Below are 24,627 nucleotides of genomic sequence, written 5' to 3' on the forward strand. Positions count from 1 at the left end.
AATATACATTTAAAGTACTTGAGAAGAAAAATTAGTAAAGAGGTAGTGCACCAAAAAATGAAAATTCTGTCATTAATACTCACCCTTCTGTTATTCCAAATCTAAAATACCTTCGTTCATCTTCAGAACTCAAATTAAGATATTTTTGGTGAAATTCGAGAGCTTTCTGACCATGTATAGACAGCAACGCAACTGACATGTGCAAGGCCCAGAAAGGTAACTAGATAGTAAAGTTTGTAGGCAAACATTAGGTTGGCTTGAAAAAGCTAGCCGGAAATTTTGAAGTAGTTTTAGAAGCTTAAAGTTTGAGGGTTTTCAGTTTTAACACATTTTAAGTAGTTTTTAAGTTTTTAAGGAAACGAAATCTATCAGAAAAATAGATGGATGAATAGACAGATAAACATGATTAGCAAGTGACTAGCATGTTGCTAGCATGACTAGCAAGTGACTGGCATGTCATTATTATGATTAGCAAGTCATTAGGATGTTGTTAACATTATTAGCAAGTTAGCATGATTTGCAAGTGACAAGCATGCTTTTAGCGTAACTAGCATATGGTTAGCATGATTAACAAGTTATCATGTCATTAGCATGTTTCCAGCATGATTATCAAGTGACTAGCTTGTTTCCTACTTTCCTCATTCAAGCAGACTGGAGCTGTATTTTCATAACTGAAATTAGCTGCCTTAGGGTGATCCCAAAATGGCCGCAGTGAACAGACTCTTTTAAAAGCTTTTTGATTAAACACAGATTTCATGATTCAGTACATGCTGGGGAATCTCTCCGGACCCCTGGATTATGGGTGTTGGTTCTGGGGTTAAGACTTTGGTTCTCAGCCAAAGCCCTGGGGCTGTCGTGTTAATCTCCATGTCGGCCCTCATTAGCATTAATGAATGGAGAAACACTTGTCATGAAAGCACAACACACAAGCCGTGTAATGCCACCGACAGCCAATGAGAGCTGTGCTAGTTAAACCTGCAAGCGACTGTATGAACACACCATTTTCAAGTCCTTGCGGTTGAACATTCATCCATTTTGATTTGTTTTTGAACTTTCCCAATGAAATATGAGCTGCTAGTTTTGAAATGCAATAACATTTGATCAAAATAAAACAGCTTTTGATTAACAATATGCACTTGGCTTGAGGATCATTAAGAAGTTGCACATGAAACAAAAACTGTTTAAATATGAATGAGACTCATTTGACTCTGTCAGCTGTGTAAACACACAATACATATCTCTAAGATGAAGCTAGTGTTTATTCAATGTAGCTGATGTTTCCTTTGGATTTTCACTGCTAATGGCTTATATATCATGCAGTGGTTTGGGCAGCATGCATGTTTCCTTTACAGGAGTCCAAATGGATGGGCGAGAAACCTTGCAGTACAAAATGTGTCAACCTCTTCCTTTAACTGTGTCCAAAACCTCAGAAATGTTCAGCCATCAACACACACACACACACACACACACACACACACACTGAAAGCCGCCATCATTGTTGTTACGAGCACCACAATGTGCATGTTCCACCCACCAATTTGATGTGTTTTAGTAGATTGATCACGGAAATTGTCCCCACTCTGCACAAACACAGGAGCTGCATTATGAGAGCTGCTTGTTATTTTGGCTGTTGTATAGACGATCTGCCAGGTTTAGCCGCAGAAAGTCATCTGGCCGAGTTCCCAGAATCCATTGCACTTACTGACATGTTGAGATATAAAAAGTGCTATGCCCTAGACCTAGATTGCATCTCCACTATGCACACATTTGCATTATAAAGTTTTTATCTGTGTTGAGATGCTTTTCCGTTGAGCAGCTGGTGTTTGTACTGACATCAGCGGATTCTCTGTGGGATCTGGTGTCCTCGTGTATTGCTTACTGTGAAATATATAGAAGGTAAAACCAAATTTATTCATTCTAATTTAGGCAACATGGCGGTTGTCATGCTGCTATAGATCATATTTAGTGTGCAGGACTTTAAACAGGTATGTTTGCAGTAGACGCTTTGATACCCTGCATGTCATTAAAAAAATTTTTTTTAACTTTAGCTTTAATGAATATCTAAAGACAAAGACTTGTGCTACTGCATTTCTATCTGCTTATTATTAGTTTTCATTTTTAATTCAGGGATAATAAGTTCTGTTTGGCTGTCCTTTCTGTGCAATTGTTTTGGTTTATTAATATGTTCTCGCCAACTCGACCAGCTCTCCTGTAAGTGAAAGGACGGGGTCGAAAGGTTCACTAAATCAGTGCTAAACTCCAAATCAACTGGTTCAAGCCTGATTCATGAAAAGAAATATGCAAATTAAACAGAACATGAGGAATGCATACACCATAATTTGTGCTGAACTCAGTTAGCTAATAAGATTCATTGTTTCATTCACAAATCGAGTTAAACCCACTGCATGAATGAAAACATGCTCAAAAACCTTTGCTGAACTCGGTTAAAGACTCATTCATAAAATAAACTGATCTGTTCATGAACTGAAGTTCTACTCACTGACTTGATATGATTGTAGATGCTGATTTAGTTAGCAGTCTGTTATTTCATATGTTTCACAATGGTTTAGCCATGGTATTTGTAGTGGTAATCAATGGGGCAAAAAATAAAAAAAACTATGGTCTACTACAATAAAACCATGGTTAATATTTGTAAGGGCAATGTACTGAAAAAATAAAGGGAAAATAACGCCAGTGTTCAGTGTTGCTAAAGCATACTCATCTTATATCCACAAGTGTTCATGTGGTTCAAATCAGTCAGTTGTAGTTTTTTATCTCCTTAGTTCAAACTAAATCTAAGCCAATGCGACTGAAAAAAACATAAAATAAAATCAGGCATTGTTTACTTCGCTCAAAGCCCACATCAACATATCTAAAAAATCTCCAAAGCAGCTTTACTGTGGTTTAGATTGGCTGACGGGAATTAGAAGTGATGTCAACAATAGTGTGTTCTAAATTTCCAGTGTAACCCAGCTTCTCTAAAAGCGCAGAGGCAGTGAGCTGTGCTGTTATGGCCCTTAGCACACTGTGGTGAGTTATTTATAGCTGACATTGCCAGCCAGCACCGGGTGTAATGTAAGGACACGTCCACGAAGCAGAGGGGTGATTAAATGTCTGAGTAATTGACAGTAGCCCTGGAGGAAGTGAGGGAAGAGTTAGAGAGAGGAAGTGAGAGCGAAAGAGGCAGAGAATAACTCATTTGGTTTCCCCTACTACAGCTCTACAATGTCTGTCCCCAGAGATGAACAACTCTTCATGCTGAACTGCGCCCAGATGCCATCAGTTCGATTGGAAAAATACTGAGGGTTGGAAGGGCAGTAAAGTCTCAAACATTCCGGACAGGTCTTCAAGGATCTGTCCTGACTCGACCAATCAATGTTTTTGATGTAAACCAAACTCTCAGCAGATTCTCAGCAACCTGTGTGCTAAGAATATTAAACCTCAAGAACAATTCTGGTGCAATATTAATAGTTTTAATAATGCTCTTGTGTCCTAGCAGCAATGAGCTGATTGCATAACAGTAATTAGCAGACCGACTTAAGCACCAGTGACAGAAGACTTACGCCGACCTCAGAATAGACAGATACCCCATTTCCACAGACGCAAAGATATTTTGAAAGCATTCACCAAAGACAAGATTCCTCTGGGTTGGAATTTTTTTTTTTAATTTTTTTATTATTATTATTATTATTTTGTGTGTGTTGCACAGTTTTTTTCTGTTTTATTATTATACATATATTTTATTAGTTTCATTTACAGTGAAATGTAACAAAAAAACAAAAAAAAAACAAACAAACAAAAAAAACTTTCATGAAAGTGTAGTAATGCAGACTACTGGTTAAGTTCAATTATCAATGTCAAAACAGGTTTGATTCTCAGCAAACAAACCACTAAAATGTGTGCATAAATATACCTAGAAAACTGCAATAAATGTAAGTGCATTACTGCCAGTTTCAGCTGCTACTGTTCTCTTAATGAATCAGTGGGAATCACAGATGGTACCATTTTCAACAGCCTTAAAGGGACACTGAATTTCCATTTTTGGGTGAACTATCCTTTTAAGTCTAAATAATGGTCCATTTTAATAGAAAAGTTATATTATTAATCTTAAGAGCACACCTTTTTTATATTTTTAGCCCCAAAATGATATTTAATTCTCTGATAGCTTTTAGCCAAAGATGGTGAAATGAAATACCTAAGTGCTCTTAACTTTTTTATGTTTTATAACTCTTAACGGAAAAATATTCAATATGTCATGAATTCCAATTGTGACCGAAATAATGATAATACCAGTCCAAATAGTAGAAAGGACAGTCAGATGTGTTTCCATTCTTCAGTTCCCATGGTGCCTAATGCTTTGTGTGCCTTAGTTACTGAGAGAGAGAAGAAGAAGAAAAAACAGCAGGATCAATATCACTCAGAGCTCTTTTATGATAGCAGGAAAATGCCCTGGATCTGCCATGTGCAATTATATCAGATCTGGGGCCATGCATGCATGCAGACTCCCAGACACTCCATGCACCTGTCCCCCATCTCCATCCCTGAGGGCTGTTTCTGGATAAAAGCAACCGATGAATATCTGAATACTTGCAGTAATCTTACAGGTAAATGTCACATTTGGATTTCAGTCTACAAGTACTACGTCTCCACGTACACAATGTAATAACACACTTAAAGGGATAGTTCACTCCAAAAAAAAGTCAATCCTGGCATCATTTACTCACCCCAGGTCATTTTTTACTTGTATTATTATGTGAGTGTTTTTGCATAATTTAAATTCATTAAATCTCCAGTCCAATTGTCTCACAGATGAAAGAGCCCTTAATAAGGTTCTTCATTGGCTGGATGGTGTTTGCACCTCTAACAGCTTGTGAAAATAGGAGCTACAGTATAAGGAATGAATTCTGCCTTCATTTCTTTTTACCCTCGGTGATAACAGATTCCTGCTAATTTTAGATCTTCCTCATCTCACTTGCCTCATTATATGTGTCATATTTTATCTGAAGCTGTGGCGTTTTCTCACATGTAATGAAATACGAGAGGTGGCAGCCGTTGAGGTAATATCCTGATGCCGTGCAGCGCTGAGCTAAAAATACTTTATTCATTTTCATTTGGTGATTGTAGCAAATGCAGCACTCAGATCAGTAAACATGTCAATCGAAAGCTAATATTAAGTTACTCCTGTCTTAATAAGGCTGACAGAACCCAGAAGAAAATGTCATTGTTTAAAGGTTGGTCCTTCATCTGTGAAGATGATCTCATATGGTCTTTTCTTACTGATGTTTCTCTTATGTTTTGAGACATTAAAATAGATGATGTTTGAAATAAACTAAGTGTACTTCCTGTACCTATACAAAACTGGATTTTTAGTGTTGCAATGCAATTAATCAAGTCAAAGGAGCACATCACCAATTTGTTTAATGTGTTTATTGTGAATTGTCATTTCAGTGGTTTGGCATATTCCCAGATCAGAGCACAGTGTGTGGTTTTCAAATAAATTTAAAAGAATCCTTCTTAAAAGTTGAAGGTAAATATATACAGTACACTACCTTTCAAACATTTAGTGTGTGATCAAAATAGTCAAACAGTAACATTGTGAAATATTATTACAATTTAAAATAGCTTTTCTGTTTGGATATATTTTAAAATGTACATATATACATATATATGAATAATATATACATTTCCTATAATATATAAATTAAGTGACTATTATTATTATTATAAAAAAAGGAAAAAAAAATTCCAGATGTTTTATAGTAATTATTTTAGTAAAAATAATGTTTTTTTTTAAATATATTTTATTACTTTTTATTATTTTCCTCTTAAAACTATATACAAAATATTTGCTTGGTGTTAGATGCGAGTGCCAGTAGAATGAAATAGCTGTTCATTTATTATTTCTGATCTCATAAAATAATTTATAACCCAAGGAAGCAGAATAAAAATAGGTGCAAATTAACTTTGACAACTATAAAAGCACAATTTGTAAATTTAAACACTTCCATGCGAGCCTTGTTTAAAAAACCCTGCTAAAGACTCTAGTTGTTGTCTAGGAGAAACATCTGAGCTATCTAGAAAGATCTTGTGTGATTTGTCTGTCCTTTTGGGGGAATGTTTGACTTCAGCTGGCTGGTGTTTTGTGAATACCTCAACAGCAGGATGGCGAGCTCTGAGGTTGGAAAGACATCCTGGGAACGGTTAATCGTTAGGTGAGCACCTACCACCTGTCGGGGGTCGAACTTGAAAGAGGGATGAGAAACAAATGACCACCAGCAGACAGTTGTGCAGACTGTGTGTGAGTTAAAGTATATCAGTGCTGACCTGAAAAAAAAAGCGTACTGACCCTAGAGGCGTACTATGTCTTAGATTGCTTTTGTGTGACGTTTAAACTCTGATCTGGAGTCACTCTGTGCTCCCTGCTCCTCTCAGGCATACATCTCAGCCCCCTGCAGAACTATCAATAACCCATTTGGCTGGAAATCAAGAGGTGTGGCTGATGTAATGCAATGAAACATCCTTTTTAGCCAAAGGTTATTGAGAAATTTGACTTTTAATGAGGTAAGACAATGTGGAGAGTCAGTATCTGAACTGTTTGTTTGCAGCACGTTGTTTACTACCAAACGCACACGCACACATTTTTATTTAAATGAGCATTTAAACGTCCTGATTTCTAGATAAACGTCGTTTAAAAGATGCTTGTAATACATTAACAGTTTGTTAATGGTGAGAACTGGTGTAAAATAAAAAGTGTGACTGGATATTTTTTTTATAAAAATGTAATGCGAGTCTATTTTTTTGTTGTACTTTTTTTTTTTTCACTTGCTGTAAGCATTAACAATAAAAAGCAGGGGAAGACAATCTGCCAATAAAGTTTGCGGGTCTTTCAGTGTAGTTGGATGTTCTTGGCTCCTGCTCTGAATGTCAAACTGAAGAATTTTAACACTGCAGAATATTTCAAACTTCTATTTAGCGGTATGTGGCCGCATAGTGAAACAAACAGGACACAGAACAGCTTGTCCAATGCAGTAATGTGCCTTTAAGTTAAAGTGTGAGTAAAATGGAAGTGTAAAAACTGTAGTTTTTTTAACTACAGAACAAATGTTATGGATTTTTGCACTTCTTATTGTATTTATTTTTATTTTTACTTAAAATGTGCAACAAAACCTGAGGCTATCAAACAGCTTTGGTCTTTATAAGACCAACAGGGGTTCATATCTGAAATACTCAGACACAAAAGCATGCACTAATTTCCTCTCTAATATCTAGGATCTGGTCGCACAATCCACTTCATAACATTCATGGATTGAAACCCAGAGTAGCATATTTAACAGAGGCAGTCTACCAAAAAAAAAAAAAAAATGCATATGAACCCATATGTTAGTTTTTTTCCTTACTCATTAAGCTCATGCTATAATTTTATATGAGGGTAACTCAATAACTATTCCTTTAACTTCTTTAACAGGAAAGAACTCACTGGTGATTATATAATATCACATTATAATCACTCAAACGTGAAGAGGGTCTAATGTGCTGTGTAATAACATCTTCTGGCCCTTTCTTGTTGTTTTTGGAGCTTGAATAAGAGTATCAGTCGGAGTAACAGGCCCCAGCGGAGTCCTCTGTCCCTCAGATTTCACACACCTACTAACAAAATGAATATATTTGTGGGAATGACACTCAGCACACATTGCCATTACATTCCAAGAGCTGAAGATTTAGTTTTAAGACCCTGGCTCCACAAAATTAGCCTTGATATTTGGCAAAAACAAGGAGTCCAATTTTTATAAAAGATTTAACGAGGATGGAAAAAGGCCACAGTCAGCCAAACCACTGTGGCTTTTACTGAAGCGTGTGCTGCAGTAATGCAGGCTTGAGGAGGTATTCAGCTTTCACTGAATCACTTTTAATGCAGAGCAGTGGGAATGTAGCTCTCCTCAACGTTTGGCAACAGCCTCATCCTTGGCTCGATTGTTTTAGCAGAGCCTTGGGCTGGATTTTAATTGGGAGAGGACATTGAATAACCTTGTGGTGTCCACAGAATGCTCTTCAGGGACACAATACTTGAGCTTGACACTGGGGAAACCTTGATGGCTTTATTGAATGTTGCATTTCATATCAATGGCCATTTTAAATGGGATGTGAGGTCAAATGTCATCTATTTATGTATCAAGACCAATCATGTTTTGCTATGATTTATTGAATTATTCTTTAGCTTTTCTCTGTGGCCTAGGCATATTGTTGAAAACTAAATATACAACATACTATTCTACTGATTAATTAAATTAATTGTTTTTCTAAAGGCATTTGAAACTGTTGTCATAGCAACAATTCCATAAGTTCAAAGTCATTTGATGTAAATAGGATTAGATCACAATGGAGGTGACCTCAGATGATGTCAAGCCTGAAACTACATACAGAACTAAACAAATTAGGCTATAAGTTTGATTGCAACATATAATAATTGCTGTTAATATTGTTCACAGTCTGTTTTGATTAGATCTTTAATTGATTTTTACTGATACTTACATTTACTGACAGTCACTGCTGATAAGCTAATACTAAATATATTGTAGAAACATATATTATACAGCTGCTTTGCAATGATTTGAGTCATGAAATGCGCTATACAAATAAACTTGAATTGAATTCTAATGTATACCAAAGGCCTCAATGTAATTATTGAATAAAAACAAAAAAGTAAAAAAAAAAATAATAATAATATTAAAAGCATTTATTTATATAAATATAAATATATATATATTTTTAGCATTATTAAATTCTTTATTTTTATCAATGTAATGTGTCCTTGCTGAATAAAAGCATCTATATGATGTCAAATGTATAGGGTTATTATAATTTAGTCTGATACTTCATAAAATAATAGGATAATAATATTAAATAGTGCAGAATTTTAAATATCACTTATTCTCAATTCAATTCAAGTTGATTTGTATAGCGCTTTTTACAAAACAAATCGTTACAAAGCAACTTTACAGAAAATTATGTTTCTACAATATTTAGTAGTAGCTAGTAGTTTGTGCACATTTGACAGGAAAAAAATAAAAATAATAATAATAATAATACAAGACGTAGTCAGCTAGACGATGAACTATCAATATTATTAATTAAGTTATTATATGATTCAGTCACACATTTAGCAATATTTGTTAGTTCTGTTTGTTGATTCAGAGTTAGCATCATCTGGGGTCCTCTGAGGGTCAGCATCATCTCTTCTCAGGTGTTCTGGATCCAGACTGGAGCTTGTGTAAATCCTAGTTACCACGGGATGTAAATCCCGTGGCGAAACATAGAAACAAAATACAGACATCATTAGCATAGCTGCTGATCCAACAAAGTAAAATTAGTTTAACCCAAGCTAATGAATAAAAATGCACCTTTGATCAGATGCAACTACACTCACAATTAAAAAGATACATTATTCGAATGCTTGGCGAAAGAGATGTGTTTTTAATCTAGATTTAAACAGAAATTTTATTCTAAAATGTTTAAATGTATCAACTCTTTTGTGTGTGTGTGTGTGTGTGTGTGTGTATATATATATATATATATATATATATATATATATATATATAGTATTTTTTCTTATTTTTCAGAGTATATAACATTGTAACATAATGTGTCTCAGCTATGCATTGATATTCGTGGTTTGAGTAATGATACGTAGATGTTTCTGTAAGATCTCTTTCCTGAAAACACATTTAGCCCATAAAAAGAGGGTCACTGCACTGAACAGTTTAAGAGGTAGTAAATAATCGGAGTGTTGGCTGGTTTGGGCAGACTTCTTATTCATTCTACTGACTGCACCTTTCATTTTCCCTGACGGTTATCCGGGCTCTACTCCTCTGGAGTCATATTTTATATGTTTAATATGGTAATGTTCTTTCTTCACCTTGCAGATGCTGAAAACCCCTCTGTGCATCAATGTCTTAAAACAGTCATTAGCCACCTACCATTTTAAAGCACATAAGCTCTCAATGATTCCTGTAGATCATTGTCGGTGCCTGGGGCTCAGAATAAAACCGGCAGGACATCTCTCAGGTACCAAGGACCTGTTAATCAGGACTGCTGATGTCTATAGGCCACGTGCAGTCTGGAATTACCTGGATTTCTTTTTAATGTATATTAACAACAAAATTACTGCATCAGGGAAAATGTATCTTTAGAAATTGTGATTATTAAGCAACACAAAAAAAAAATCAACACTGCTAATCAGAAATGTTTCTTGAGCTCTAAATCAACATTTTGATTTCTGAAAGATCATGTGACACTGAAGATTGGGGTAATAATGCTGACAATTCAAAGGAAGAAATTACATTTTATATATATATATATATATATATATATATATATATATATATATATATATATATATATATATATATATATATATATATATATATATATATATATATATATTTAATAGTATATAAAAGTATAAAAGTTATTTTAATCCTTCTAAACAAATTAAGCCAATAATGTCAAATTTTACATAAATGTGTTAAATAATTGTGATGGCATTAAACAAGTGTAATTAAATTATTTGATTTAATACAAAAAAAAAGCAACCTGTTAATTCAATCCACTAGAACCACACTTTATGCATAAAATACCTATGATCACTCATTGTAATATGACACTACATTAACAGTGATGTACCCAAAAATCTGGTGAGGGAGTCAATGACAACTCTGTAGGAGCTACAGTGCAAGCCTCAGTGACTGAGACTGGAGAGACTGTGTGTGTGTAGAACATCTGTTGCTGGGTTTGCTTTACCAGTGACAGCTTCATGCCACAGTGGTAAAGAATAGCCAAAGTCAAAAAACAAAGCGAACACTAGCTACTGAAAAAAAGTAGAGTCTGCTAGAAGGCATGCGGGAGACACTGAGGCCAGCTGGAAGGACGTTCTATGATCTGATGAGACCAAAAATGAGCGTTTTGCCATCAGAGTAAATAACATGCTTGGTGAAAACCAAAGGCTGTGTATCATCAGAAACACATCATCCCTATAGTAAAGCATGGCGGCAGCATGCCATACGAAGGTTTTTGAGAGCAGAGGGCAAAATTAATCCAGATGAAATCCACAAGACGCCAGATATTTGTAAGATTTGTTTTCTAGCATGACAATGACCCCCAACCAAAAGCTAAAGGTACCCTGAAAACAATTTTTTTTCTCCATAAAGGAGTCCAGATCTCAACCGATTGAGAATTAATTTGACTTTTTAAAATCCTTATTGACAGTCTGTGGTTGGTTGTTCATAAACACGTAAAGAATATATTTCTAAAGGTGGGGGTGAAAACTTTAGCACCATGAGTCTGTGTTTGTCATACCTGAGTCGATTTTGAGATGAATGATGATGCCACATCAGCTATACAAAGCTTTCCCTCACAACCAATGTAAATCCCCCATGATTATAGCCTTTTCCATGTCATATTTGGAGCAGAATTTTTATCGGAATTTATAATTCTTCTATTTGTTTTGAGATCCGTCATTATATAAACACTGTACCCTCCCACTTACTGACACACAATCACTAACTAAACTCACATAAACACAAATGCTATAAACCAACCAATGCAAAAAAATCTGGCTTAAACACCATGTTTACACATATTCTTTTGCCAGACGCTTCCTTACCAAAGTGACATACAAGAATGTGCATGTGTGTCAGTCAGCAGAAAGAACGGGGTTTGGCTCTGTTTCCAGAAAATGTCTATTCAAATTTTTTTTAGCTTGCATATTTGGGTTTCAAAGCAGATAGGCTTGAATGCAAAGTCAGAATAATAAGTTCACTGTCTGCATATTCTTTGGCAGTAAGCATTTCTCTTTGGTCCATCTGAGTGTTTTTACATGTTGCTGCAGGGTCTGTCAATTAAATCACAGTTAATCAAATATATTATTTTATGAAAAAAGCCCCAAATTAAGATATCTGATAGACATTTTGCTATGGTGCAGACGAATAAATCATTGAACAGACATGACAAAAAGTGGCTTTAGAATCATGCATGAGTTTTCAAGTCTTGTGGGCAGAAGAGGTGTGGTCTTATTAACCTAATTTGCATACCGATTTGTGTCAATGAAAACAACTGTTTTGTTATAATTTCAATAGTATATAATTTTGCTTGAAGGGACAGTTCACCCACAAATAAGGAAATCTATAATTTTTCATATATACTGGAGCACAAAACCAGTCTTAAGTCGCTGGGGTATATTTTTTGCAATAGCCAAAAAAACATTGTATGTGTCAAAATTATAGATTTTTCTTTTAATGCCAAAAATCTTTAGAATATTAAGTAAAGATCATGTTCCATGAAGATATTTTGTAAATTTCTTACCGTAAATATAAAGCTTATTTCAGCTTTCAGATGATGTATGAATCTCAGTTTTGAAAAATTGACACTTAAGACTGGTTTTGTGGTCCAGGGTCACATATATTCATTTCATGAGTCTTTTTATGTACATTTGAAATGGCTGATTAATTTTCCCTGGTGGTACTTTTTGCCCACTCTTAATGCCCACCTCACAAAGCCACTGATTCATGTTAGGTATGAGGCACACATGACATGTTATTGAGCTTCCTGAACAAATGTATTCTAGGAGGTGTGAGAATCAATGTGCTGCCTGTCATCTCCCTGCCACAAAGTCTCATCAATCAGCACAGATGTGACCGTCATCTCGGATAACACTTTTACTTTGACCTTTGGATCTGTCAGAGTCAGTCATTGTCAACTAGAAAAGGGTCATTTAAGGCTAAAATGATTGCAACAAAAATGCATGACTGCAAAGTTGGTATATAAAGCACATTTTATGAACAGTTTATTCGATAGTTAATATTAGTGATTTAACGTAAATCCATTCCATTATACAGTACTGCTCAAAAGTTGGTTAAGTTTTTTTTTTTTTTTTTTTCTGTAATATTGTGAAAATTAAATACTTGAATAAGTTTTAAATTGTATGTTATTCCCATGCTGCAAAGCTGCCATTAATTGTGTGTCACATGATCCTTCAGAAATCATTCTAATATACCAATTTGGTGCTCAAGAAACATTTCTTCTTATTATCATTTTTAAAAACAGTTGTGCTGCTTAATATTTTTATAGAAACATTTTTTTTTCTTAAGTTCAAAAGTACAAGATTTTTTTTATCTTTTTTTTTTTTTGTAGCATTTGTAACATTCCTTAAAAAATTAAAAAAATAAAAATAATAATAATAATGTTACTGACCCAAACTTTTTAACAGTAATGTATATTGTATCATACATATAACACAGCAAGCATTTAGGGTACTATTCTTCATCCTGATCATTAAAGTACCTCCTTGGGCCTCTTAAAATAAAGTACAACTTCTTTTTAGCATGAAATAAAGATGAAATATGTCCATGTTTGGTCCAAGCACTATACTTTTGGTGTTTTGAGACCCTGCGTGCTTAGAATTACAGTACATACACTTGTGTGGCAACTGAACTGAAGAGCCCCTTTGGCTCAGTGGTCCCATAGAGAAGTACTGTTGGCCAAGTCAAACATGTGCTCCATATTCCCCAGCTGCAGGAAAGGTTTGAGAATTGAGCAGACAGTATGTGAAACAGCTCTTTAGTGAGCTCCTCGGAAACCTTTCTGACATTATGGTGTCAAGAGGGAGCAAAAAAGCGATTTTTCACACCCACTAAGTGTTTGATTCTATTATGAGCACCTGTGTTCTGTGCGTTGTCAGTTAGTTCAGATTCGGTGGGAAATTAACTGGTTCTGCTCCATCTGCCTTTAAAATAGCATAACAAGAAACGACTGAAGGAAAAGGAATAGAGATAATGAATATACAGGTTCCTGCGTGGTTCCCTTATAGCATGCTGATTTGGAAACATTTCGGGACTAAGGACCAAAAATAGAAGAAAGTATGATTCACAATATAGAGTCTATAGGAAGAAATTAATCGATTTGATTGATTCTGGTTCTGGAAATTGTTTCTGGTTCAATTATGACAGTGTGTTTTATTGCACCTGTTTTCGGTTGCATTGCATTGCAGCATAACACTCTTACGACCAATTCAAATGGTTGTCACATTTTATTTATTTTCTTAATTTTTTCCCCTTATACATGTTCTTGAAACATATGGAAATTTCAGTCTTTCCACCCATTCCTTCTCCCATATTTCTGAAGGTATTATTTATGGAGGAACTGGGCCAGCATGTTGCATTTGTCATGTTCAACAAATTAATGATGTATATCATAAAAATAATACTGATATATCTGTTCTTAAGAGTAAACTGTGTTTTGCAGTGGGAAGAAATGATTGAATTTTATGCCTACTCATGCTTTCTATTTCATTCTGTTGAGCGCCTTCCACCAGCATTTAATACCACATTATTAAGTTTTGATAGATTTATGGTTCTAGTTAGACTTTGTGTGGTGTCTATGCTAGATGAACAAGTAGAATTTTTACTGCCAAATTTGCACAATCTAGCCTGGTCTTTTTTTTTTTATTTTTTTTTTTACAATTGAATTTCTCAAGAAGAGGTGTGTTTGATTTTACATGGAGTATAAATTACATAGTTATTATGCAAGAATATGAATTCTAATACAGTGAAATATCTGTTCAGTTTCAGAGGAAGAATTCTGGGATGCATTTTCTCATTAGATGCTTATGCAATGGTGATCTCATATTGCTGCAGTCCACACAGCTGCTAGATGTTGTAGCATCTGATTTTTGTACTCATGTATTGCCTTCCACAAGGCTTGTGCAATGTAGTTTTAAGCAAGAAACACTGGCACAACAAATAAAACACAATTGACTTTCTATGCATAAAAGACAGAATGGGGGAAGATAAATAAGAGAGGAGGGAAAGATAGAGTGATCTACATTCAGAAGGCAATCAGCCACATTGTAATGGCAGATTAGAGTTTATCTTTTTTTTTTTTTTTTTTTTTTTCTATGATGTCAGCAGTGTTCCTGCGTGACTTTTGCCCATTTCCTCAGCTAAAAATAGCCCTCCTGAGCACACACTTCAAATCTGCCGGTAAGTATGCTTGAAGGTCTCTCTCTTCCTTTCCCTCTGTTCTTTTTCTTTCTATCAGGCCAGCCCCCACCCTCATGATATAATCACATGCAGCAGGGGCTCTCAACATTTTGGGGTCTACAAAACATTTGTGTTGGATCTTACAGGCATGGATTTCATGCCTGTCTCAATGACTTTTTCCCCATTCAATGGAAGTCAATGGTAACTAAAACTGGTCCCCAACATTAAAAAATGTACAAAAGGGTGCAAAAAGATGTCACTGTAGAACTTTGTCCCTTACTTACCCCTAAATGGTGATATTGGTACCTTAAAGGTGCATATTAGTACCTGAATGGTACATATTTTTACCTTTTTTTCTGAAAGTTTAAATGATGACAGAATTTCTATTTTTGAACGACCTATCCCTGAATAATAACATACTGTATTTGGTCAAATGGGTTTGTGTGCCATACTGCAGCTTATCAAAGTCCAGCAAAATAGTTATTCATATTCTATTTTTATAAGCATATTATAAGCATTCATCTAATATTTTTGGCTCGTTAAATGAAATTAAATGCAAACAAGTGCTAATATACCTTATTTTGTCGAATATATATATATATAATTTAGATTAACAAGACAGCCACTATCTATGTATTGTGTAAGTGCCAGTCCCTAGAAACATGGATCATTTCCTTGTTATGTTTTTTTTTTTTTCTTTGTGCAATTTAACCAAGCAAGGATAAATAGAGGGATTGTTATGGCATTTTTTTATGTTCTGTGTAGTTATAAGATTCACATAACTACAAATTACAGCCTATTCTGCCTAAGAACATTAAAAAACACTCAAACGAAACTTCTGATTCTGTAACCCTTGGCTTCTCTGACACAATTTCCTGGCTATTTTAGGTGAATAAAAGTTTGCGGTCAAACCCACATTGTTATACACTCATTTACTGGTTTATATGTACAGAGCTGAATCTCAGAGGCTTTATAAAAGATGCATGCACTTTAATACATCTACTATATCAAGTGTGAAGCTCAGTTTATCGTTGGAGGTTGCCAGGTCGATGTACAGGATTTAGTGCCCTAACATTATTGGTGTGCTGCCCATAGCGCTTGAAACTGCTCACAACTGGGATGCCAGGGATGACAAATTTCTCATAAAATTTAATTATTACAATATCTAACATTAATTAGAAAACAGAAAATAATAAAATGACTTAACAACTCGACTAAACTTAACAACTAGCTATTAATAAGCACCAAAATAGGAGTTTATTGAGGTGAAAACTCTATCTGCTCCCTATTCTAAAGTGTTACCATTCACATTATTGAGGAAGAGCTGTTTTTGCAGACCTCTGATGTACTTGAGACTTAAGTGGACTCCAGACTATGTGTGTTTGTGCTCACAGGGGCCTCTTCCTGTTGTCATTTCAGCAGACATCTGAGAAGCACCACATTTCATGCTGACTCCACTTCAAGTTGCAGAGCGGTAAATCAGCACAATCTGTCTCCATTTGAAAATCATTGCCAGTAATATGTACAGTTATACTAAATCTAGAGCTCTCATTTGAGTGCTTTCATTATACAGCTCTTCTTTCAATCACTAACAGTCTACTGGAAGAGAGGAGGTGACATCACACAGATAGGAAAATAGTGCTTTATGATTTTGGCCATCGTTTTGACATCTGGGACAAATTTGCGGAATTGTAAATGATTTCTGTCTTCATCGGGCCAAATTGACAATCTTGGATCTGCTGTCATTCCCAATTCAAAGTGATTTCAATGGGTTTGACATTTCTTTACTTTTTCTAGATTTGTGATCCATTTTTTGCCGTTCTTATTCTTTAAGTCAAGAGACTGTAATCACAGTTTCACGTTCTGTATGCCATGTGCTTGATAATGGGTCCGTGACATAAGAATTAAACATCAGTGGCGTGTCCCCCTTCTTCTCATCTCTGTTTCTCTCTCCACCTGTTTTGCTCTCTGAATTTCAATGTTGTGTTACAAATATCGATCTATCATTCCATTGCGAATTGATTTCTTTTACTCTCAGCATTCAGTTAGCTTGAAGCTGCAGTGACCTCCATGCCAAGGTCACTTCTTACCACTGCATCAGATACATGTAAAGAGAGACAATGTTTTGTATCTATTTTGGAATTAATATATCTTTATTTTTCAGCACTACATTGTAAAATGTTCGGAATGGACTGAAAGTAAATGTATTAAATTATTAAATTAAAACTTTTTGAAAAAATTAAGTTTGAAAGCATCATTACAGTGTAAATTGATGGACATACAGAGTCATACGTGAAACAGAAAAATAAAAAATACAGTAATATTCCCTCCTCACTGTGGGCTTCCACACAGACACATGCACACGTCCACGGATCTTCCGCCGGAGAAGAGTTTCTTTGACGCGGGAATGGTGTGGTCTCAAAATTAAAGGTGAACAATGCAACATAACGGCAGTTGGGTCACTCATACCTCATTCCATAAATAACAAACAGTTAATTTTGCATCAATGGGTTTGTTGCAATATTTTTGATTGTTTATGTTGCAAAGGGTGGTTGCTAAGGGTGCTACGCAGTGAACTGTTGGGTGAAGCAGTCATACCTGTGCTTTCTCATGAATACATTAATTTAATTAAATAGTTATAAAACTGGCCTTAAGTAAAAATGCCCATATTGCCCATTAACAGAAAAGTTTTATGATTAAAAAAAACTAGCTACTCATTATTTGAGCATTTTGTACTCTTACTCAAGTAAATATTAAGATTATTACTTATACTATTATTTGTGTAATTACTTGTACTTTTACTTTTTTCGATACGCTACCCATGAAGAGAACATTCTGCCAGCTTATCCCAGCCATTTTGAGAGTCAATTATTTTGTCTATAAAGGAAGACATTTGTCAACGTTCACTTTTTTTTAGGTCCATGACAGGCCATTTTGGCTTCTAAATTGCAGGTCTCCTCCAACGGCTAAATATCAAGCCACTTCCACATTACCACAAAATGTATGTTCTAGGATATTTTTGGAGTGCGGCTCCAAAGTACAGAGCAAAGCTTTTAGGATAAAGCTGTAAATGGGGAAGGTAAGAATAGATCCTGCAAAGATAAATCCATTTTGTCTTCAACCATGTCTTCTCTAAAATGGAAATACTTTTGTGTCTGCAAAATTATGTTATTCTTATCTTTTTATAACACTTGAGAGAAATTTGTGCATATTCACCCATAAGCAAATGCTTGTTTATGATATCAACACTTGTGGGCGGGGCCACAAATGTGTAAGGCCCAAATGATGATTGATACTTTTTTTGTTTAAAAATACCTTTTAGATTAAAGGATCTTTTGAAAATAGCAACATTTTAATGATTTAGAACTGTGACTCACACTGTTTACCATTATTATACAAAGAGAAAATGTAATCTTTGTTTTAAGGCCGGGACACACCTAGCCGTCTTCGAAGAACTAGCGGCGATGAAAGCCGACATTGTCGCCTCGCGTCGGCAGCGTCGGACCAAAAAGCTGCGCTGGAACACATCGCACAGACTACAGTCGACGGCAAATTAACACATCCATTCTGCGTATGCCTGAGAGGAATGAGCTGTTCATATCAGCAGCTATTAATAGTATATTTTCGTCAATCAAAAGGAGAAACCGAAACAAAGATATTCGAGATAAACGCCAATATACGTAATGTAAACAAAGTAGCGCTTGCTTACCATTATGAATATCAGTAACGTTAATAACTTTAATCATTTTAAGCAGCTCATGTTATTATGAAAACATTTGCATATTAGAATGACTGGGAAAGATCACGTAACACTTAAACAGCCTGATGTCTGTACCGCCTTCATTGACATGCATGTTTTCATCACTTTTGCTCTAATTCTCTCTACTGACTAGTTCACTAAACTGAACATCCAATCAGAGCTCTAACTCTCGCCGATTCGTCGGCCCAACGATGACAAATGGCCAATTGTCGGCTTGGTGTCTCCTGGGCTTTAGGACTTAAAAAAAAAATCTGGTCTAAACATGAAAATCTGCTTGGCATGATAGAACATTTTTTTGCTTTCTCTGCCTGTCTGTTTTGCATTAAACATGGTCTGCTTTATTCGTGCAAATGGCAACAAGCAAATTACTTTAAGATGTGCTGAAATTTATTTCATTTTTTAAGCTTTTTAGAGCAGCGTGGCTTCGGTTTCAATTTAAAGCAGCTCAGGTCTTCTGTGGTTTCAGTGCTGATCTGCTCTCAGACATTATGTAGTGCATTTAGACTTTGAACAAATCTCTGAGTAGTATAATGGGGGTGTTTTATTTTGGTGGTGCGTGAAACCCGGGCTGTTATACAGTGTTTTAGACATTAAGGCTACTATAATCAAAGCAGACATTTTGGTTTTTACCATATGTCCACTGAAAATAAGAATGGAGAGATTTATGTTTGTCCTTTAAAAGGTTAATCATCTCATCTCTGCTGCTCATCTACCATATAATCGAACATCTAGCACTTTACTCTTCAGTGTAAGCCAATTATCTGCTTACAGGTAATATGTTCAACCTTTGCCCTGCTAAAAGTGTATGTGAGTAATGCTTTGTTTGTGTTTGTGTGTGGCCATTGTGAGTGTGTGTCTTCCTCAAATCTTTATTCTCTTTTCCCCATCATGAGCTCATGAAGTATTCATGCTCAGCACTGTTCTAATTCAGTTCTCTTTCGCTCCTGCGGTGGACAGTGGACAGTTCAATATCACCTCTCATCCATCTTTGTGTCGTTCGTCTGAATTGCTCTTATTTCACAGTGACTCTCACTCTCACGGGTACAAATCAAAGTGATTAAAATAATCTCTCGAAATTTCATGATTTCACTCTTGGGTTGATCTGAAGAGTGGCCATTTATTCAAGTTCTTCTAATAAAATAGGCTGATATACCCAGTCTTGCTATTTATTAAAGGGAGAGTTCACCCAAAAATGAAAATTCTGTCCTTAATTATTCACCCTCATGTCATAATCTGTTCATCTTTGGAACACAAATTAAGATATTTTTGATGAAATCAGTACAGGGACAGTAACTCTACATTGGTACCCTATCAATACCTTAGACAACAAAAACATTTCTTAAGTGCACTGATGAAATGAGACTAGCTTTCAGTAATTTCATTAATTGAAATTCAATTAACAAATCTAATGGGCAAGAATTGGTTTTGGAAGTCATTTGACATATGATAGACATTGGATACTTATATTTTTGCTGCTGCAGCCATCTGATGGTCTTCTCATTAATATTTGTACAAAATGCAATATTTTTACTTCACTGATCATTATATTTCACCCAAAATAGTGATTATACTTTTGTTAAACATTCCATTTTGATATGTGTTTTATAGATGAATCACAGAATAAAACGTTTATCATATTCGCTGAACATATTGATAAATGTCATGCATGAATATAATAACTTTTGCTGTTTATTAGCACCACATTATGATCCAGGTTAACGGTTATCAACCGCTTATCAAAAGGTTATAAAGATGTTATCATTTATCCTACAGCATTATACTTTTTTAGTATCATCTGCACACCTCAAAGGCAGATTGGATTTGTTAACACCTACTTTCATTAAATCATTTACTACTGGGCAAACTTATGCAATTTATATGAATGAGAAATATAGATTTATATTGTATGCTAATTTGCTTCTTTCACAAAAAAAGTGTTTGTCATATGACATGATTTTACAGCCCCATTGATTAAATAAATAAGGTTTTTTTCAATAACCGATGCCATTAATTTAAACGGCTTCCTCTGGGTGGTCATCAAGGGTCCTCAGAGTACTAAGTGAGTGAGTATCAAATGAGGTCAAACAAACTGAAACTATCATGGGTTTTCTCCCTGCTTTGACCCTGTCCTCTAGCACTGCTGAGCTGAAGGGCAAACTCCCTGCCAACACTGTGTTTGCTGCAGTATTTAGCTCTGGGAGAAAATCCCAATCCAATCTTCTTTTTATTAGAGTCACGTTTCCTTCACTCTACCATAGTGCAGGCTGACTCTGGCCACATGCGGTATATCCTCAAATACTGAACATTCATAGGAAGAAAATGGAGATTAAAGAAATATTTCAGGTCCAATACAATTTAAACTTAACTGACAAAATAATAATTCTAACTTGTTCCTTGTTATCTTTAAAAAATAAATAAAAAGTCAAAATCAAGGTTACAGTGAGGCACTCACAATGTGAGTCATGTTTTGGAGAATTTAAATACAAAAATTTGAAACGTACAATATTGTAAAACACTTTTATTAATGCTTTTGTCTAAACATTAATTAAGCTATGTGGCTGTTTGAGGCAGTTCGAATTTTTACAACCATGTAGTGGTTTTTAAACCAAGATTTTGTTAGACAGGTGCACTAACTGAAATGGTAATTTATGATATGTTAGTTCAAGAATTGTTATCACTATATCATAAAATATGATAATGAAAAATATAATATACTGTATGTGTGTGTGTGTGTGTGTGTGTATATATATATATATATATATATATATTCCATTGCAAGTTCCACACTTCAACCCATGTTTCTGCTTTCGTTAAGAAAAGAATGGAAATTTACTTTCACGGTAATCAACATTATTCCAACAAATGCTTCCGACTGAGCTTAACTTGTGTTGAATCTGGAACATGCCTTTTAACACGACCAGAAATTGGATTGAAAATGCCACAGTTCCAATTCATTCCTCTAATATGCAGCCAAAACAAATAAAAAACCTCTTCCTCCCTGAATCCGCCTCTCACTTTAATGGCTCATAGAAGAATCTTGTATAAAAAGCACACGTCTCACGGTGACCTGACTTACAAGAGCTTCGTACTGAGTTATTGCCGGTGCCATTTCACACAAAAAGCCTATAAGCAACACTTAGAAAGGAAGAGGGGACATACAGAACTATCTGACTTATTTATGTAAGCATCCAATGGATGGTCATGCTGCATGCATAATACTAGCAAGCTAAGGTACCAGCCTATAGAGACAGAGTGCCCTCTGATAACCTCCACATAGTCACAATTCATTATTCCCCCTCACTGAGCACAAAGAGCTCATTCTTTCTCCCCCCCTCTCTCACTCTCTCTGTCTCTCTCTTTCTCTGTTGTGCTCTTTCTTTTCCTTTACTCTCTGTCTTGCTCTGTTGTTTGCTGTTTATCCCTCCTCCCCCTTAGTAACAGTTGCTACCTTGTGTATTTGTGAGCTCTGTCTCTGCCTGCTGTGTTGGTCATAATCATTCTAAGTGCATTTTCTCTGCCAAGTAATATCCATCGCCAGGGGCTCAAACTTAAGTGTTGCGAAAAAAAACTGGAATCAAGCCAAGATGTCAACAGTCAGTTTTCTTACAGTAAATCTCCATACAGCAGTGCTAAAACTCAGTCACTTTGGATAAAAGTGTATGCAAAATGACTGAATGTAAAATGTAAACGTAGAACATAAGAACTGGTTCCCTTTCAGTTCGTAAGTTTGAACCAGAATTCCAGTTTTTACACCCCACAGGGAGTTGAATTGGAATTTGAATTGGAATGACAGGAAGAGAAATGTACCGTATTGCAATACGAAGAAATTTAAGAAAGTCACTCTACAGAAGAATTTCATTAGTCACCTTCTGGCACATTGAAAAACATGCCTGTACACCTACCTTTTTTTGAAGAAGTCCAAAAATGTACCTATACATGCAATTTCACGGCAGTTCCCAGTTGAAATCAACACTACAGGTGGTAAAACACCAAAAACTTTTATTCCTTCTCACACAAATTATGATTACAGTGCACTAGTGCAGATTATCAATGAATAAAGATTTATTTTCACATGGTTAAATATTTCATACTATGAAATCAAAACTATTTTAACGTAGTGCATGATTTGTAAACTAAAACACTTTTATGTTTGCATCACATAACCATTTCCATATAAAAGGCTTTCCTATCAAGAGGAGAGTGAAATGTAAACTTGCTCGGTAGCTCACCTGATACAGATGAATACTCTCTGGGATTCCTGTGAATTGTGTCACAATAAAAGATTTGTAGAAGCAAATTGAAATGCCGTAGAAATGGTATCAGTTAGGTTTAGTGTAGGTGGTGCATTATTTGCAAATGCATTACACTTTTAATGCTGGACACTTCATTTCCAAAGTGGTGCAATACAACTGCCAGTGAATACAGAAAATATATAATATTGTATGTGTGCTACTCACATCATTGACGCTATATAAATGAAAGCTTAAATAAATAAATAAAGTTACTAATCTCTGTTGCAAACTCGGTTGAGATGTCAATACACTAGAGGTTAGTCTACTGTCACAACTGTTGTGAGGTAGTGGTTAATTCTAATGATCTTATTGGTCAATTCAAATGTCTCGGGTTTTGCTGAGTCAGATGCTTCAAAGAAAGGATAGTAGGGTTTTAACTTATTCTAATCTCTTTGTTTTTTTCTGCTCCTCTTCTTCTTCTTCACCTAAACTTATTTATGACACTGTGTTTTGAGACAGGTAGTATTTCACATGCATACTGTTTCACAAATGGTTTGTATGTTATGACTTTGTCGTCTGTTTTGCAACTATTTCAAGTATGTGACCTTTAAATACGGTCAAATTGATAAAACCTCAGTTCTGTAGATTATGTAGAGATAAATGCCATTTGCTCTTCAATATGGAATTAATGAAATAGTTTCAGCAAAATATGTCAAGTGCTAATTTAACTCTAACCATCATTTTCCATAATGAGATTGATAACTGACAGCAAAACAATAACAGCATAGAAAATTCTTAAATCAGCGATATGAAGGGAGGAAAATCTAATCTTATTCTGAGACATGGAGCGTAACAGAGCAGTGGAGGGAGAGAGAGATTCTGCAGGTGTACGGAAAAAAAAAATGTCTGCCAGGAAAAACCGGAGTGTGGTTTGGACACATGCCGCAACTTTGTCACAGCAGCTGTTCTAGACAAACGGAGAAAGAGTAAAATCCTTCTTAAAGGCGCAGTGTGTGATTTGTTTGAATGTTTTCATTTGCACCAGATGTGTCTCACAAGGTTATACCATTAGAAGTTGTAGTCTTTCTTCAGCCATAATAACCGTTTGCAAATAATAAAGGCGCAAACAAACCATTTAAAGGCTCTGGATATGCTTCCACATGTAACTGACCATCAGCGATAATTGGCAAGAAATATATACATATGAATTCAAAAGGGAGAGGTGAGAATTCACCAACGGCCTCCCAGGAAAACAAATCAAGAGTTTAGAATCACAGTATGCCTCATTACCAAGACATTTTATGACTTAATATTGATGTAGCTCCGGAAATTACAGAGGCGAGAATTCTTTGAATCACGCTACAGCAGAACCATTGTGACATGTGCGGTGGTCTCGGCAGACCCGGCTAGCTGCCGGTTGTTTTGCGGCTATTTGGGTCTAGACAATAGAATGGGCCCCTGAGGGGGAATAAATGCTGACTCACACCATCCTTGTTAGTGTGTAGGGACACAGGCAGTGCCCTAATCTCTCCATCCATCACCCGCCCTGTGATTCCATAATGACCTGCTTTACCGCCTCTGTCAGGTCTGTGGAGCCACGGTC

The sequence above is a fragment of the Carassius auratus genome, unplaced genomic scaffold (assembly GCF_003368295.1).
Source record: "Carassius auratus strain Wakin unplaced genomic scaffold, ASM336829v1 scaf_tig00011396, whole genome shotgun sequence".
Taxonomy (NCBI): Eukaryota; Metazoa; Chordata; class Actinopteri; order Cypriniformes; family Cyprinidae; genus Carassius; species Carassius auratus.